This window comes from Lepidochelys kempii, chromosome 2, assembly GCF_965140285.1.
Source record: "Lepidochelys kempii isolate rLepKem1 chromosome 2, rLepKem1.hap1, whole genome shotgun sequence".
Lineage (NCBI taxonomy): Eukaryota > Metazoa > Chordata > Testudines > Cheloniidae > Lepidochelys > Lepidochelys kempii.
Window position 1 is genome coordinate 75499026 of NC_136381.1, and position 17248 is coordinate 75516273.

General features: G+C 41.5%; 1 protein-coding gene across 6 annotated transcripts in view; it reads left to right on the forward strand.

Moving 5' to 3' along the window:
- Positions 1 to 17248, forward strand: part of NOL4 (nucleolar protein 4) — a 256013-nt gene that overhangs the window by 155100 nt on the left and 83665 nt on the right. The window lies entirely within an intron of this gene.

The window sequence follows — 17248 nt, forward strand, 5'->3', positions numbered from 1 at the left end:
TTTTATCTGACACTCCCAATTGGATTAGCACCTTCTAAAATTCAATTATTGCTATTATCGTACTGGATCGAAATGCTATTAATGCTGGTCACTAGCCTTCAGTAAAAGGCTATAAATTAGCCTGGCAATATAGGTATACTTTGAACTCCTACATTTTCTTGCAGGGCTTTGTAACGGGAGTGGTGTGGAAAACCTTTTTCTAGACGTGTTCAGAGATGGGCCATAGTTCTGTCCAGAGGACAATTCTGTTTCACTGTAACTTTTGAGGTTTTGAAATTTGTTGTTCTGCATTGGAATGGAAACAAAACCTTTTGAATGTTTCTTGAAAACCAAATTGTGATGGAATTGAAACCTGTACTTTTCGATTCTGGAAGGAGGGAGACACACACACACTGACTGCACTCTAGAGTCTGGGAGTTAGGATGCTGACAGGGGAATCCAGGTTCAAATCCCTATTCTTTCTGGTTGAGAGGATCAGAGATTTGAACCTGGGTTTCCCACATCCCAGGCCAGTTCCCTAATCACAGGTAGAGTGAACGTGTTTCTGATTTTTTTTTCATTTTTTTTTAACCAGTAAGCCCTGGACCCAAAAAAACCTTCCTGATGAAAATTTAGTAGAAATTGATGTCTCTGCAAAGTGTTTCCTCTTCAATGAATTTTATTTTATCAAAAATCTTCTGACTAACTCTATGTCTTAGTGTTATATATATTCTAGTGCTGAAATTACTCAAGACGTCTACCAATGCACAGTAAATCCTAAACTGGCTAAATGTCTTCACTTGCTCCAGGGAATATTGTTGCAATGATCCCTTTACAAGGCAGTCACCCAGATATTGATAGACACATAGGCTCTTTTGCCTGAGGTACACTGCTGCTACTGCCAGTACTTTTGCAAACACGCAAATAAGCTTGGAGAAGGAGGAAGGGAAGGTCTTTAAGGTGGAACTAATGTACAGTTATGGCAAGAATATGGCCTGGCTTTATGTCTCCAAATGCAATCAGAACTATGGCACCATAGTATATTCTCAAACAAAAAAAAGTTGCTAAAAAGGGTTAACATTGTATGTGTGTCAGTGAATTCCCGCTAACACATAAACCAGTATTACACTTTATTTACTTTACTTTAACAATGTTAAGCGATCCAGTCAGTTGCCTACAGCCATATAACCTTTCATATCACTCACTACCATCCTACCCCATTTCTCGACATACATTTTCCCCCTTGTTGTGGCCTGGAATGGAAAAATGTTAATGTTATTTAACATCGACATAACATTAACATCTACTGTTAATTTTTATATATTGTTTATTACACGTGTTGTGCAGATTTCAAAAGGAATGTAGTCCCTGGATAGAGTAAGTGGTGTCAGAGTTTTCCCATAGTGTGATGTGTTGATGGAGTAAAAGAGTATGCTTATGAATGAATTCTATTCTTAATTATATTGAAAAATAAAGTATTTTAAAAAACATGTATAGCAGCAATAACAAAGTACTATAGTGCAATTGTACTGGTGTAAAACACCTGTTGTCAATACTCTCTCTGTTACACACACATTCACTTGCTCACACACACTCACACATACAAGTAATTAATAGTATTTTACCTTTAAATAACATCTCTTATGCTAAATGTAGTCAAAATGTTTTGCATTGATCAAAAAGGTCCTGAACACTCAACTCCCAATTAGATCGGAGGATGCGCATCACCTCCCAGGACTCTGCTCCAAAAGAAGATTCCACATATTGCTGAGCAGTTTAAAGTTGATGAATACATTGGGTCAGATTGCCATCTGCACAATGGCTAAATCCATTGGCCATAGCTGAGAGAGGCAGCCACGAAGGAGCTAACTGCAGTTCTTTGTTTCTGCAGCCAGTTCTTCTTTGGTCCTGGTATAGTTTACACCATAACTGTTGTCAGTTGTTGGTAGTGTGTGTGTTCTCTGTGTGCTGTGTGGCTCTGTGCAGATAGCTGATGCAGTAGACCTCAGTCGAACTGCCCAAGAAGACCACAGACTTGGTTCAGTAGCGAAGGCATTCGGTTTATTGTCGAGGTTTATTGTCGAGGTATCCCATAGACTCTAAAGGACCATGAACACATGTATGCCTGTTACAGTGGACCAGGTCATTCCCCCGTCAGCCAGAAAAAGACACCCCTCTGTGACTCCTCTTTTATACACTGATACAAATGAGTTATGTATTGCCCCTCTGACATGGTTAGTTACCACCCTTTACATGTTGGTTCAATCAAAACATCTCTATCCATCACCCTGTCATCCTGACCTTCTGTCAAGTTTCCTTCCCCACTCTGAACTCAAGGGTATAGATGTGGGGACCTGCATGAAAGACCCCCTAAGCTTATTCTTACCAGTTTAGATTAAAAACTTCCCCAAGTTACAAACTTTGCCTTGTCCTTGAACTGTATGCTGCCACCACCAACCGTTTTAAACAAAGAACAGGGAAAGAGCACACTTGGAGATGTCTTCCCCCAAAATATCCCTCAAGCCCTACACCCCCTTTCCTGGGGAAGGCTTGATAAGAATCCTCACCAATTTGTACAGGTGAACACAGACCCAAACCCTTGGATCTTAAGAACAATGAAAAAGCAATCAGGTTCTTAAAAGAAGAATTTTAATTAAAGAAAAGGTAAAAGAATCACCTCTAAAATCAGGATGGTAAATACCTTACAGGGTAATCAGATTCAAAACATAGAGAATCCCTCTAGGCAAAACCTTAAGTTACAAAAAGACACAAAAACAGGAATATACATTCCATCTAGCACAGCTTATTTTACCAGCCATTAAACAAAAGGAAATCTAACCATGTTCTAGCTATATTACTTACTAACTTAACAGGAGTTGTAAGGCTGCATTCCTGATCTGTTCCCAGCAAAAGCATCACACAGACAGACAGAACCCTTTGTTCCCTCCCACTCCAGATTTGAAAGTATCTTGTCCCCTCATTGGTCATTTTGGTCAGGTGCCAGTGAGGTTACCTTAGCTTCTTAACCCTTTACAGGTGAAATGGTTTTGCCTCTGGCCAGGAGGGATTTTATAGCACTGTATACAGAAAGGTGGTTACCTTTCCCTTTATATTTATGACACCTTCTCTTTAGGAGGGGCCAGTGTGTTTCTATATCATCTTCGGGGAGTGTGTTTACAACATAACCTTGTATCGGGGTGCTCTGGTACTACTCTTCCAGAATGTGTTTAGGAAGGAAGAATCCCATGCACCGCTACAGGCTGGGGACTGACTGGTTAAGCAGCAGTTCTGCAGAAAAGGACCTGGGGATTACAGTGGATGAGAAGCTGGATATGAGTCAGCAGTGTGCCCTTGTTGCCAAGAAGGCCAATGGCATATTGGGCTGTATTAGCAGGAGCATTGCTAGCAGATCATGGGAAGTGATTATTCCCCTCTGTTCGGCATTGGTGAGGCCACACCTGGTTTCAGGACCCCCACTACAGAAGGGATGTGGACAAATTGGGGAAAGTCCAGCAGAGGGCAATGAAAATCATTAGGGGGCTGGGGCACATGACTTATGAGGAGAGGCTGAGGGAACTGGGCTTGTTTAGTCTGCAGAAGAGAAGAATGAGGGGGGATCTGATAGCAGCCTTCAACTACCTGAAGGGGAGTTCCAAAGAGGATGGAGCTAGGCTGTTCTCAGTGGTTGCAGATGACAGAACAAGAAGCAATGGTCTCAAGTTGCAGTGAGGGAGGTCTAGGTTGGATATTGGGAAACACTATTCCAGTAGGAGAGTGGTGAAGCCCTGGAATGGCTTACCTAGGGTGGTGATGGAATCTCCATCCTTAGAGGTTTTTAAGGCCTGGCTTGACATAGCCCTGGCTGGGATGATTTAGTTGTTGTTGGTCCTGCTTTGAGTAGGGGATTGGAGTAGATGACCTCGTGAGGTCTCTTCCAATCCTAATATTCTATGATTCTATAAATACTTAGTGCCTAGGAGTGCTTGTGTTTTTGCAATGCCAGCCCTGTTCTTGCCAAGTTCATGTGTCAGATAGTGAACACGCAAGCAGGCATCTGCTTTGTAACAGGGCCTGACTTTTGCTCATAGCTCGATTCTTGCTAACTTTGCTTTATCTCAGCAGGACCTGACTTTAGTTCAGGCCTTACACCAGGTCCCTTATACCAGGCTTCATGTCTCAGGCTCTCTTCCTACTAAGTAAGAATGGCCATACTGGGTCAAACCAATGGTCCATCTAGCCCAGTATCCTGTCTTCCAACAGTGGCCAGTACCAGATGCTTCAGAGGGAACAAACAGAACAGGGCAATTATTGAGTGATCCATCCCCTGTGATCCAGTCCCGGCTTCTGGCTGTCAGAGGTTTAGGGATATCCTGAGCATGTGGTTGCATCCCTGAGCATCTTGGCTAATAGCCATTGATGGACCTATCTTACAGGAACTTATCTAATTCTTTTTTGAACCCAGTTATAGTTTTGGCCTTCACAACATCCCCTGGCAACAAGTTCCACAGGTTGACTGTGCATTATGTGAAGAAATACTTCCTTATGTTAGATTTAAATCTATTCCCAGTTAATTTAAATGGGTGACCTCTGGTTCTTATAGTATGTGAAGGGGTAAATAACACTTCCTTATTCACTTTCTTGACATCTCTCATGATTTTATAGATCTTTATCATATCCCCCTTAGTAGTCTCTTTTCTAAAATGAACAATCCCAGTCTTCTTAATCTGTCCTCCTATGGAAGCCATTGTATACTCTTAATTATTTGTGTTTCCCTTCTCCGTACCTTTTCCAATTCTAATGTATCTTTTTTGAGATGGGGTGATCAGAACTGTACATACTATTCAAGGTGTAAGTGGCATTATGATATTTTCTGTCTGATTACCTATCCCTTCCCTAAAGGTTTCTAACATTCTATTATCTTTTTGATTCCTTCTGCACATTGAGAGGATGTTTTCAGAGAACTATCCACGATGATTCCAAGATCACTTTCATGAGTGGCAAAAGATAGTTTAGACTCCATCATATTGTATGTTAGTTGGGATTATGTTTTTCCAGTGTTCATTACTTTACACTTAGCAACACTGAATTTCATCTGCCATTTTGTTGTCCAGTCACCCAGTTTTGTGAGACCCCTTCGTAACTTTTTGCAGTCAGCTTTGGCCTTAAATAGCTTGAATAATTTTGTATTGTCTGTATATTTTGCCATCTCACTGTTCACCCCCTTTTCCAGGTCACTTATGAATATGTTGAACATCACTGGTCTCTGTACAGAAGCTTGGGGAACCCTGCTATTTACCTCTCCCCATTGTGAAAATTGACTATTTATTCCTACCCTTTGTTTCCTATCTTTTAACCACAAAAACAACAAGGAGTCCAGTGGCACCTTAAAGACTAACAGTTAGTCTTTAAGGTGCCACTGGATGACTCCTTGTTTTTGTGGATACAGACTAACACGGCTACCCCCGATATCTTTTAACCAGTTACCAATCCATGAGAGAACCTTCCCTTTATCCCATGGCTCTTACTTTACTTAAGAGCCTTTGGTGAGGACCTTGTCAAAGGCTTTCTGAAAGTCTAAGTACACTATATCACCTTTGTCCACATGTTTGTTGACCTCCTCAAAGAATTCTAATAGATTGGTGAGGCATGATTTCTCTTTATAAAACCCATCTTGACTCTTCCCCAACATATTGTGTTCATCTATGTGTCTGATAGTTCTATTATTTACTATAATTTCAACCAATTTGCCTGGTACTGAAGTTAGACTTACTGGCCTATAATTGCCAGGATCGCTTCTGGAGCCTTTTTAAAGAATTGGTGTTACATTAGCTGCCCTCCAGTTACCTGGTACAGAGGCTGATTTAAGCGATAGGTTACATACAGTAGTTAGTAGTTCTGCAATATCATATTTAAGTCCCTTCAGAACTCTTGTGTGAATACCATCCGGTCCTGGTGACTTATTACTGTTTAATTTATCAGTTTGCTCTAAAACTTCCTCTACTGCCACCTCAGTCAGTACAGTTCCTCAGATTTGTTACCTAAATAGAAAGGCTTGGGTGTGGGAATCTAGTTCATATCTTCTGCAATGTAGACTGATGCAAAGAATTCATTGAACTTTTCTGCAACATCCTTGTCTTCCTTGGGGGTTGCTCTAATTTATGTGACTGGCTATCCCACCACAGGGGCCATCCACTAACAAAAAATAGCAAAAGTGCAGTAATGCCCTGGCCATCCTCCTAGTGCCCAAATATGCACTGCATGTGGAGGTGGACTAGAAATCATCTGTGGATTCCCCCATGCCTGTGCAATCCCCATGTAGGAAGAGTGGCACGAAGGTACTAGACTGCAGCCGAGACTCTGACCCTGGCCCTTCCCAACATATAAAAAGATCAGCTTTAATCAGACCTGAGCAATGGCATCATTTACAGTTATGAATATTGTTGAAAAAATGTGATTCCATTCAGAACCCCCCTGACTGTTTCCTAGCTATGTATGAGAAAAATCAGGTTTAATGTTCACTAAGCATCAAATTTATATACATTTCTTATCCATTTTAATAATGTTCCCTTAATAAATTTAAGAGCCATGCGGGAGATGAGAGTTGAGAAAAGTTATATTAAAAGACAATGGGAAAATACTGGGTTTCCAATGTATAAAATAGTGATAGGGATGTAATTCAAAGAGTTACATGTGTGCATAAAGTAATTATGCAGTTAAGGCCATGTGTAAATCCTATTGAGGTTTTATTCTGGAGCACCTAGATTCCTGATTAATCATGATGAATGTTGTATTGTTATCTTCTGTTAGACTGTAAGCTCCTTTTTGGAAGAACTTTTGGGTGTACAAATCTTTATTTCTACCACATCATTTATTGAAATATAGTAAACCATTTCTCTTTTATGATGTTTTCCCTCATGTGCACTATGATGATAAGATTAGACTGACACTATATGGAAAAATATTTCTTTGATTTAGAATATCAGAAATCACAGTTATATAGTTTTGTCACTCTTAGTCAGAAGAGTTAGAGATGATTGATTATATTTATCATAGATTAGAACATCTGGCCAATATTGTGAAATGCATTATAATTAGCTCATATGTTTAGACGGTTAAACTTGGTGGACAAGTACATAAATTTTTTTTTCCTTTCTTAAAAAATGAAGAGCAAAGCAATAAACAAGGAACACTGCATCCTATGACTTTTCACTTTAATTATATTATATCTTTCTAATGTACACATCATTGTCATTTCTGCTTGCACTACAAAAATATGGAGCTTTATCATAACGTCTCTAAAAGGAAGAACTTGTTTCCAGTTTCATCTTTAAAGCTGTGGTCCTATCGTGGTCATATCTTGGCTGCTGGCTTTCCAGTATCCATTGTAAGGGTGATTCATGACATTATTAATTGAGAACTGCCTGATGAATAAATGGGTGCTGCATCGTGCTCAGGGCCCTATGCCCATTGAAGTCAGTGGAATTGCTTCCCTGGACTCCTGTGGATGCTGGATCAGGCCCTACATATGGTAAAAGTTATGCTCAGCACGATCTACAATACGTGGTAGCTGGTTCCACAGTCATGGGCCCTCTACATTAATGTCTTTCCCCCAGCCGTGTCAGGTTCAAACTTGGATTCTGTTGCATTAGCATCCCCACTGAGCATAGCTATCATGGTGAGGGATAGGAAGAGAGGCAGTCACTGAGCTGCATGGGTCCCAGACACTGTTCCCTCTAAGCTGTGTGCATGTGCGCGCGCACACAGATCCTAAACCCCGCGCACACGGCAAAACACCGCACGCACAAAAAATTTGCACAGAAGCACAACAAGTTGCACGGAAGAATTTTTTTGCACACATGGCCTGTCAAAAATTAGAGGAAACATTGGTCCCACGTTTAGGTTTTTTTGAAGTTACGATAACATCCTAGCTCAGTATCAAAAATCAGACCATGTCTGGTGGGAACCTCATCACAACTGGCATTATGTCTCTGAGATAGGGGGAGACACTGTTTAACTAGTTGCCTCCATCTGTATGTTTTGTTTATATGCTTGCTTGGTGAAGATTTGGGAATGTGGGGGCTTTTCTAGAGCAAATGTTCTCTTTATGAGATGATAGTGTTCTTTATATATAGCATAATAGACCCAGGCCAGTTGGGTACAGCAGCGTAGTAGAAGGCAGATATACTGGCCACTGGATAAGCAGTTTTCTGTTCCCTGACTGACCAGAGCAGGGGCTGCTCCAGGCTAATGATAACACGTGACTCCAATTAACCTGCAAAGAGGCAGGTGAGGCCGTGAAGCTAATGTGAACACCTGACTCTAATTAAGGCCTTCTGATACTATAAAAGGGCTCACTCCGGTCAGGCCAAGGGGAGCCAGGGGAGAAGAAGTGCAGCTGAAGGGCTGGGTAATGAAGACACTCTCAAGCTAATGGAAAGAGAGCCCTAAGGTAAGGTTGAAGACTGCGTTAAGAGAGAGAAGTGGGAGAGCTGTGGGGATGTGGCCCAAGGAAATGTAGCAACTCTGGCAGTGAAAGGTCGGCTGCCAATAGCTGTTGCCATTAGGGTCCCTGGGCCGGAACCCAGAGTAGAGGGCGGGCCCGGGTTCCCTGGAACCCACCACTACAGAAACACCTCCTGGGAGGGGAAGACAGGCCCCTGTCAGGACAGGAGGCTAAACTGTTCAGGAGTAAGCCCATAGGGACCACAGAGACTGTGGGAGTTCTCTCACCGACCTCCTTGCTGGCGTATGATGAAAAGAGCTCAGTAGACTGTAACCCTGGCCCTACAGAGAGAAGGGCTACATGGAGGGTCACAGTGAGCCTCTGAGGCTACCATAAACTGCATGGAAGCGTGGGACCCACGGGGACAAGGTCGGAGCTGTGCCACAATAGGCTGCACTCCTTTGTGGAGTTGCCTTGTAAACGGTTACTTGAAAAGTCATCTGGAAAAGGGAACTGTTTCAAGAAGAGTGAGAGACTTGGATATGATAATCTGATATCTTCCTGAATAGAGGTTTGATAGTGCGTAGAAGGTAGACTGGATAAGCGTGGTAGCTCTAAGCATGAATATATTTTTCTCTTTGATGAGCTGCTGAAAGTATTTTTTTTTCTTTTCTGTTTCTTTTCCTTCATCATCATCTGTTGTTTGAATTACAGTAGCACACAGAGGCTCCAACTAAGACTGGGGCATCATTGTATGGGCAAGGGTAATATCAAAGGCTCCTGCTCCTTTAACAGGACCTTTAGCACTTGTATGCAATTGACTTTTTTTGTGCAAAGAAAGTACTTTTCTGTCTTTGTGTAACAATCTGACCAGATGAAGCCACAGATGTGCCAAGGTATGAATTGTGAATTTGCATCAGGATCCAAGCTTTTCAGACATGGGTTTCTGCTTGGGCTCCTCTTCTGGAAAATGTGTTACTCTAAGTGTCTCTCTTGCAGGTGAAGCTCACCATCTGGGTAGGGCATGGCAGGAAGCTGTGGATTTTTTACCCTGAAATGTTACTTTGACCTCAGCTCTGCAGGCTGCTAGGAAATGCCTCTAAGAATTATGTTCATGCCTGTTGAACGTTGTTTTTGCTGATACAGTTGTAAATACCTCAAGAGCCTGTGGACTGGGTGTTTGACATTCCTGTTTTATTGCTTAATTATAAGGCTAGTACGATATACAGAATTAAATTCTGCTGGGTTACTGTACTGGCTTTAAACTGTTAGGGAGAAAAGAAAAAGTATGTTAAAAGGTAATGTTCAGTGTGATGCTAGACTTGTCAACATGCAAAAAAGGTTATGGTGAGGCACTGTGCTGTTCCAGTATGACACCCACCTTCTAATCGCATAGAACATAAAAGGGTCATGCTGGGACTGCACCAGCCTTAAACATCCTTCTGGGTGGTGCTGCTCCCCCCAGCATAGAGAGAAGTGTGGTGAATTCCTTCAAAGACCCAATAATTGCAATCAGATTAATTCCACATTTGTTGTCTTTGCTTAAATGAATAGACATATTTTGAGATTCTAAGATATGAATGTTAGAATAAGTGACATAAAGGAGGAATTCATTCCTTGGGGCAGAATGCATACGTTGCACACAGCCTTGGGTAAGGATTGTCTGATTGAGAGCTGCACTATGCTAAGGAGAGCACTCACAGATCTTTGGCATGTACGGAGTGGGGAATATAAAGGCTTAAACATCTTTTTGGATGGTGGATCCTGCTGTCCCTGGGTTCCCTGGCCGCAGTCTCTTTGGAGTCAAATTGAATTTGGAGAGTCTCTCTCTGCTCTCCCTGGTTCTTGAACAAGGTGAGCAGGGAAGGGCGGGGGGAAGGTTCCTTGCAACTTCCTCCCCCATTCCAGCTCACCCACAAAAAAGCCAGGGACAATCTAGCCCTTCATCTCTTTCCCTTTCAGCTCCTGTTTCATTTGTAGTAGCTTCTCTAAGGCCCTCATACTGTGAAGAGGTAGCCCTTTATATATTCTTTTACTATTTACCACTGTTAGCTTTACTCTTCTCTACTTCTATGAAATGAGAGGGGCTGCTGAACTAGCTCCAGAAGTCAGACTATTATCTTTTTTTGGGAGGGGGACGGGGGGAGAAGACTGTATAGCTCTAAGAACAAAGCTTTTCTGAAAGTGTGTGTCTGTGTGTTTGTGTGTGTGAGAGAGAGATTTGTCACTCTTCCCTTATAGGGGCAATCAAACTTAATGGAGTAATGAAGGCTACTGAGATGCTGCCTGGGACCAAGGCATTCAAGGTTACCTTGTTCCATGTGGAAAGTGGTAACGTGAATCTTTCCCTTGAGAAAGAAATATATTTTATGCTCTGTGATTGTCAGACTTTTAGTTTCAGGGGCTGCCTGGAACTAAATGCTTGGGTAGAAAAGGGTTACTAAAAGAAATTAAGCAACTTGACATATAGGTGCTAAACAGCTAGTGCAGTGTTTATTAGAAGCATGTAGATGCTCTAGCAAAACCAGTTAAATACATCAAATCGCTTTGTGCGTGATGACATCAATTGAATGTCGAATTCCTCACACATAGAGGTTCACTGAGTATACCTGGAACTCAAGTTTAGTGAAAACTCTTGACAATGAGATAATTTGTTTGCATGGCATCCATTACAGTGACGTAAATCCACAGTAATCCTATTAAGTCAATGAAGTTACCCCAGATTTATACAAGTGTAATAGAAAGTAGAATTTGATCCAATCTGTGGATAAAGTCCTGTCCTCCTAATATACTGCTTACCTGGCAGAGAGTGTCTTTGGAGTGATCTTTCTCAAATCACATTTTCTCTGATTTTAAAAAATTACATTTTGGTCAGGCACCATTTAATGATGCTATTGATTCCAGGCTGCTTGTACGTTACTCACTGATCCAACTATTTGTTCTATGAACTCATTCACATTTACCTTAAGAGTAACCACTCCCTGACGCCGAAGCAGAAGCAATGGCAACTTCAGGGAATGCCTGGGCTCTGTCTAACTACATCTGGATTTAGCAGCTGGGCATTAGCTTGGACAAGGGTGAAAGATATTGAAGGCAGCAGCTGCAACAGAGGTAAGGAAATTCTGAAACTCCTAGCTGCTTCCATCTGTGTAGTCCACAACTTCGTTAAGCTGTGCATGCTGGAGACCCAAGTCTGCACCTTTCAGGCAGCTTCCATTGGTTCTAATGGGGGTTGTTTCTGAGGAAAGACTTCAGAATTGGGCCTTGCATCTGTATTAGAATCCTCTTCCCTGATTCTTTTATATTTGCCCCCCTACACACACACACACACTTACTTAGGAGGTTGATTTCTGAAGGGCATGTTCTGAAGTTCAACCAGTTCAGATGGTTCAGAACAGCTATCTCCCCACTCTCTGCTACCAGCTAGAGAGATACTGCGGGGGGTGGGAGGGGGAAGGGGAGGTCTGAGACCTGGTTTTGGAAGATTGAATATTATCTGATGGTGAACGGAGAGAGATTTAATAATAATTACTATTCCTGGTAACTGTATTTAGTCTTAATATTATTTGCAGCTAATGAACTGCCATCTTTTACTTTGCAGATGTCAGAGATTGAAGAGCTGGCCCTCAAACTACTCTCTGATGAATACCTTGGTAACTGGCTACTTCCTACGTACTTTATAGTCCTCCAAAACTGTATTTTTATTTAAGGAGCCATCAATCCTGGAAAGGTGTCTTTTTTTTATGTATAATAGCCAGAGTCAGCCATGAACAGAGGAAAGAAACCACTGCTGAGTCTCATTTTTATGATGAAATGTTTGTAGGTTTGTTTTATAATAATATTTTAGGTATTTATAAATAAATAATGTTTTGTTACTGACTGATGTAGCTCTCTTTTTAAACAAGGGAAGATGTTGCTCAGATTTTCTTGAGCAAAAGCTAAAAGCAATCAAATAATTTGCTGCTGGTTTGACACTTCTTCATACCCACTGTGCTTGCTGTGGACAAATTGCTCCCTCCCTCCTACCCCCAGCAAGACAGAGTAATGTTCATTAAGAACTTTCAAGAAAGCATGATGAGGCAGGCAGCACAGTACTTGTAAGTAGCCAGAGGCACTGACTTCTTCAATACCATCACCATTCATAGAAATCTCTGGGGTTGAACACCCACAAATACTAAAGTGTATAAAGAAATGTTGGGTTGAATGTTCTCTGGGGCTCTCCAATATAATCTTCAGCAAGAAGTCTTGCAAGTGAAGTACAGCTTAGTCCCCTTATTTAGTGTGTTGGCAGAAGTGAGGTGAAAGAAGTGAATTATTCCCTGGGACTCTCCCTTTATTTCTGGTGGGAAAGAAGTAATCAATTTGGAAATGATTTTTACAAGAGTGCATCTTTTGTATTTCCCCCCTTCGATTTTTTTCCTCCTTTTCACTACTAGTGTTTTACCCTCACTTTCCCTTTTGCTACTCCTATTTCCACGCAGTTTCCCTCCCATTCATTTTCCCCCTGGTTTACTTTCCTGGAGAAGCATAGCTCAGACGTGGTTCATGTCATCAAAATGGACAACATGGATGGGTAAACGGTCCATTATGATCAAGTAAAGAACAAGATAACAGAAATACATCACTGTTGATTGTATATCATGAGTATAGGAAAACAGGAAAGACTGACAAATAATGTTATTCCCTGGTTGAAGGATCTTAATTTTCAGTGCATGATATTTTTGTGAGGTTATGACCCATGCATCCTGACCTCCACACCTGTTGCTGCAAGTTCACTTGTGTCAGTCAACATTGTCCATCACGGACTACCTGCTGACTAAACAAATCAGCACTTTGCAGGGAAATTTTAGCTTGATACAGCAATACAGTCCTTTGGCACTTAAACCTCTGCTGCTCGTGGTGGTTGGGTCTACTCTTGATGCTGGTGATGTCCAATTTGAAGAGGGTTCTGGGTAGGCAGTAGGGTGAGGTAAGCAGGGAAAATAGCATTTCTTGTGATTCAGGAATCTTGACAAATCTTCATGAGGACTGCTTCTTTGCTATGATCTTCTATAACTGGTAGAAAGGAGATAAAGATCCTGGAGACTGAGCAGTTGAGATGATATTGATTAGGAAGTGTCAAGGTTCCTTCCCCACTCTGAACTCTAGGGTACAGATGTGGGGACCTGCATGAAAACCACCTAAGCTTACTTTTACCAGCTTAGGTTAAAACTTCCCCAAGGTACAAAATTATTTTACCCTTGGATTTCCACTGCCACCACCAAATTTTATCTGGGTTTACTGGGAAACGTAGTTTGGACACATCTTTCCCCCCAAAATCCTCCCAACCCTTGCACCCCACTTCCTGGGGAAGGTTTGATAAAAATCCTCACCAATTTGCATAGGTGACCACAGACCCAAACCCTTGGATCTTAGAACAATGAAAAAGCATTCAGTTTTCTTACAAGAAGACTTTTAATAGAAGTAAAGGAATCACCTCTGTAAAATCAGGATGGTAGATACCTTACAGGGTAATTAGATTCAAAACATAGAGAATCCCTCTAGGCAAAATCTTAAGTTACAAAAAAGACACACAGACAGGAATATTCATTCTATTCAGCACAGCTATTTTCTCAGCCATTTAAAGAAATCATAATCTAACACGTACCTAGCTAGATTACTTACTAAATTCTAAGACTCCATTCCTGTTCTGTTCCCGGCAAAAGCATCATACAGACAGACACAGACCCTTTGTTTTTCTCCCTCCTCCCAGCTTTTGAAAGTATCTTGTCTCCTCATTGGTCATTTTGGTCAGGTGCCAGCGAGGTTACCTTTAGTTTCTTAACCCTTTACAGGTAAGAGGATTTTTCCTCTGGCCAGGAGGGATTTTAAAGGGGTTTACCCTTCCCTTTATATTTATGACAGGAAGTATTACTTATCTGCTGTTCACTAAGGCAAGGATAATCAGAATAATCAAAGAGCATGAAAGTATGCCATTTTAGCAGCAGAGGATAAAGATGCATAAGGATGTGAAGACCCTGAAAGCTTATTATCCGTTTTGGCTTTCTGAAAGAATTCATCATGACCGTGGAAGAGCGATCCATAAAAAGGGAACATGTGAATTGCACAAGGTACTTTAATATTTCATAAATTTCATAAACAACTGGAGCTTTTTGACTGCAACAGTGTTTAACTGGGCTTCCAAACTGTGTTTCTATTAAATATTGCAGGTCACCACAGAGGAGAGGTGTTGGACCTAGCCCTGAAGCTTCTGCAAGCACCTGCTGCTTCCTATCCACCATTTCATGCTGCACTATCACTCCAAGTACCCTGCACACCCATCTCAGTCTGTGGCTTGCTGACCCTTTCTATCACTGCCCTTCACTTCTCCCTAGTTCTGGTGGGTGTGTAGACTTATATGTGATCCTGTTCACATGCTCATCTTCTCTCATTATCTGAAATGGTTCTATCCAGCATAAATCTGGATGTGTGCCATCTGAAACAGTGCCTATGCCCTCACACACAAGATCATCATGTTGGTCAGCTGGGAACGTGTCCAGAGCCACCTGACTCTGAACCCCCCGTCTTCACATGTCACCCAGGGATCCACTGTGACAAACACCAGTACACCTCTGGGGGCTGGTGCTCTAGCAGGTAAGCTTATGTGATTCTTTCATGTATATTTTAATTAAAAACAATATGATCTGTTGGTCATCCCTGTCTCTGTTTTACTTATCAGTGTTGGGTACCGATGATGAACTAACGTTTTCCTCCTCTTGCGTTTCCTTCTAGGTGCCATCCTTGGCAGTGAGAATGACGTAGCTTCATCAGGGAAACCCCTCAGCTGAGCCACCCAGCACCTTTGCCTTGTGTGTCTTCCACCTACTGTTCCACTGGAGCTCCCAGGGCTGCTTTGCACGTCAGAGTCAAAAGGGAAGGCTGGTAGCTGTTTGAGGAGCATGGAGATGTAAGTGAATTTCCTTGGGAGGTGGATGGCCCCATGCTGTGTGTTCTCAATGACATCCCTGTACAATGTTCTCTGTCTCGGTGCTTAGGACAGAAGGGGATGTGCTTTGAGCTGGGGCTGGACCCTTTGGATAGCCCCCAGTGATGGGTGTGTGTTTTCCTTGGCTCCCTTTGTGATCTGTGTGTGTCTGTTGTCTTCACTGCAGTTAGTTTAAGGCATAACTCAAGTTTTGCCCCTAACCCAGCTCCCATGCACACAAAAAAATCTCTAGTTCAAGTTAAGTGGTGCTTTCAGCTCCAGCTAGCTAGCCTATTGAGGTAGGGGGTGGGGTTAGCTCTAGCGATGCTGAAGCTGGATCTAGTAATGCACTGGGAGTGCAGCATCTTGAATCACGCCACCTCATCAGCTGTTAATCCAAATGCCCTGTATAGCTCCAACGTTGTGCAGTGTGGTGGTCACTCTCATTCTGCTCTTACTCCAGCTAGCATGGGGGGAGCAGCTCGAGAGTATGAACCTGCAATAACTGTTGGAGTGAAGTAAAGCCATTCGTTTGTACAGTTTGTCATTTGCTTTTTTTTAAAACTTGTTTTACAGATGGAACCCCGTGGGATTGCACCTTTTCCAAAGCCTGTATTAATCAAAATAAATTTCTTAAAGCTTTCCTGTATCCTGTGCTGCTTCTGGGCTGAGTGGGATTTGTGGGGAAGGAGTGAGTTTGGACCAAATGTGTACTCTTAGGACAATCAAGAACAGTGGTGGAGGGACGGTTGTGGGTAACAGGCAGAGAGGTACCAATATGCTCCTTCTGAGTTAGTGATGCCTCAAGTATGACTTAACCATGTGCATAAGTGTTAGCAGTACCAGGGTCTTTGTCAGGTTCACCTGTTGTTTTTATGGGCTTTTAAGGGTTACAGAGAGAAAAGAAACATTTTTTTAAATCAGAAAATGTGATTATAAAGCCACAAAAATTGGCAGGGAAACTCAGGAGTAGGCGTAGCACTTAAATTTACTTTGAACTCCTTTTTAATTTGTTGTTCTTAATTATTATTATTTTTATTTATTTAATAATTTAATTTGTGCTCCAGTAGTAACTTTTTAGGTTTCAAGATGACTGTGTCCCTTTCAAATTAGGGAAGATACAAGCCTGTATGAATAAAATGAAGTAAATATGTCTTAGTAGTTCTTAATCCTTGTACTGAAGGATAAAAGAAAGTGAACAAGAAAGTTATAAAATCAGAATTACAAATTATATAAAAGCTCTAAGATTTCTGTGGTAAGGGAGGTCTCATTTCCCAGTGATGCATGTGTGTATCTCCCATAAACATTTACAGGAGATATATATATGCATTGATAGCAGAATTAACTTCTGAAACTGTAATGTTACATGTTTTCTGGTATAGCCTATAAAAGCAGATATGCCAGCTTGAGGAATTTTGCTACAGATTCCACTATAAATTTTACAAGAATTATTTGTTTTTGCTTGCGTATATATTAAGAGCACAAGTATATGAGAAATAACTCTGATATGTTTGCTTTGCTTCATTAACAGGTTATATGCATGTATATTGCAATAGCTGTTTCTAACATGGCTTAGACTCAGATAGCAATCTGACTGGCTGAAAAAAATTCCAAAGTTGTACAGGCCATGATTTTGTAAAAACATAGTACTCAGCAAAACAAATCACTGTGAAGTGGTGTACATTAGATTACCTGCCACTAATGTGGACTCCTTTGCACTATGTTTGAGTCCTTAAAACCAATCTACTCAAAGGTGTAAATTAAAATTTGGAAACAGCTAAATTTAATTTATATCTGCCTGGTACTTGTTTTTCTTACTGTGCTCGTTTCTTCTGGCCCTCTAGTCATATGAGTTACACCAG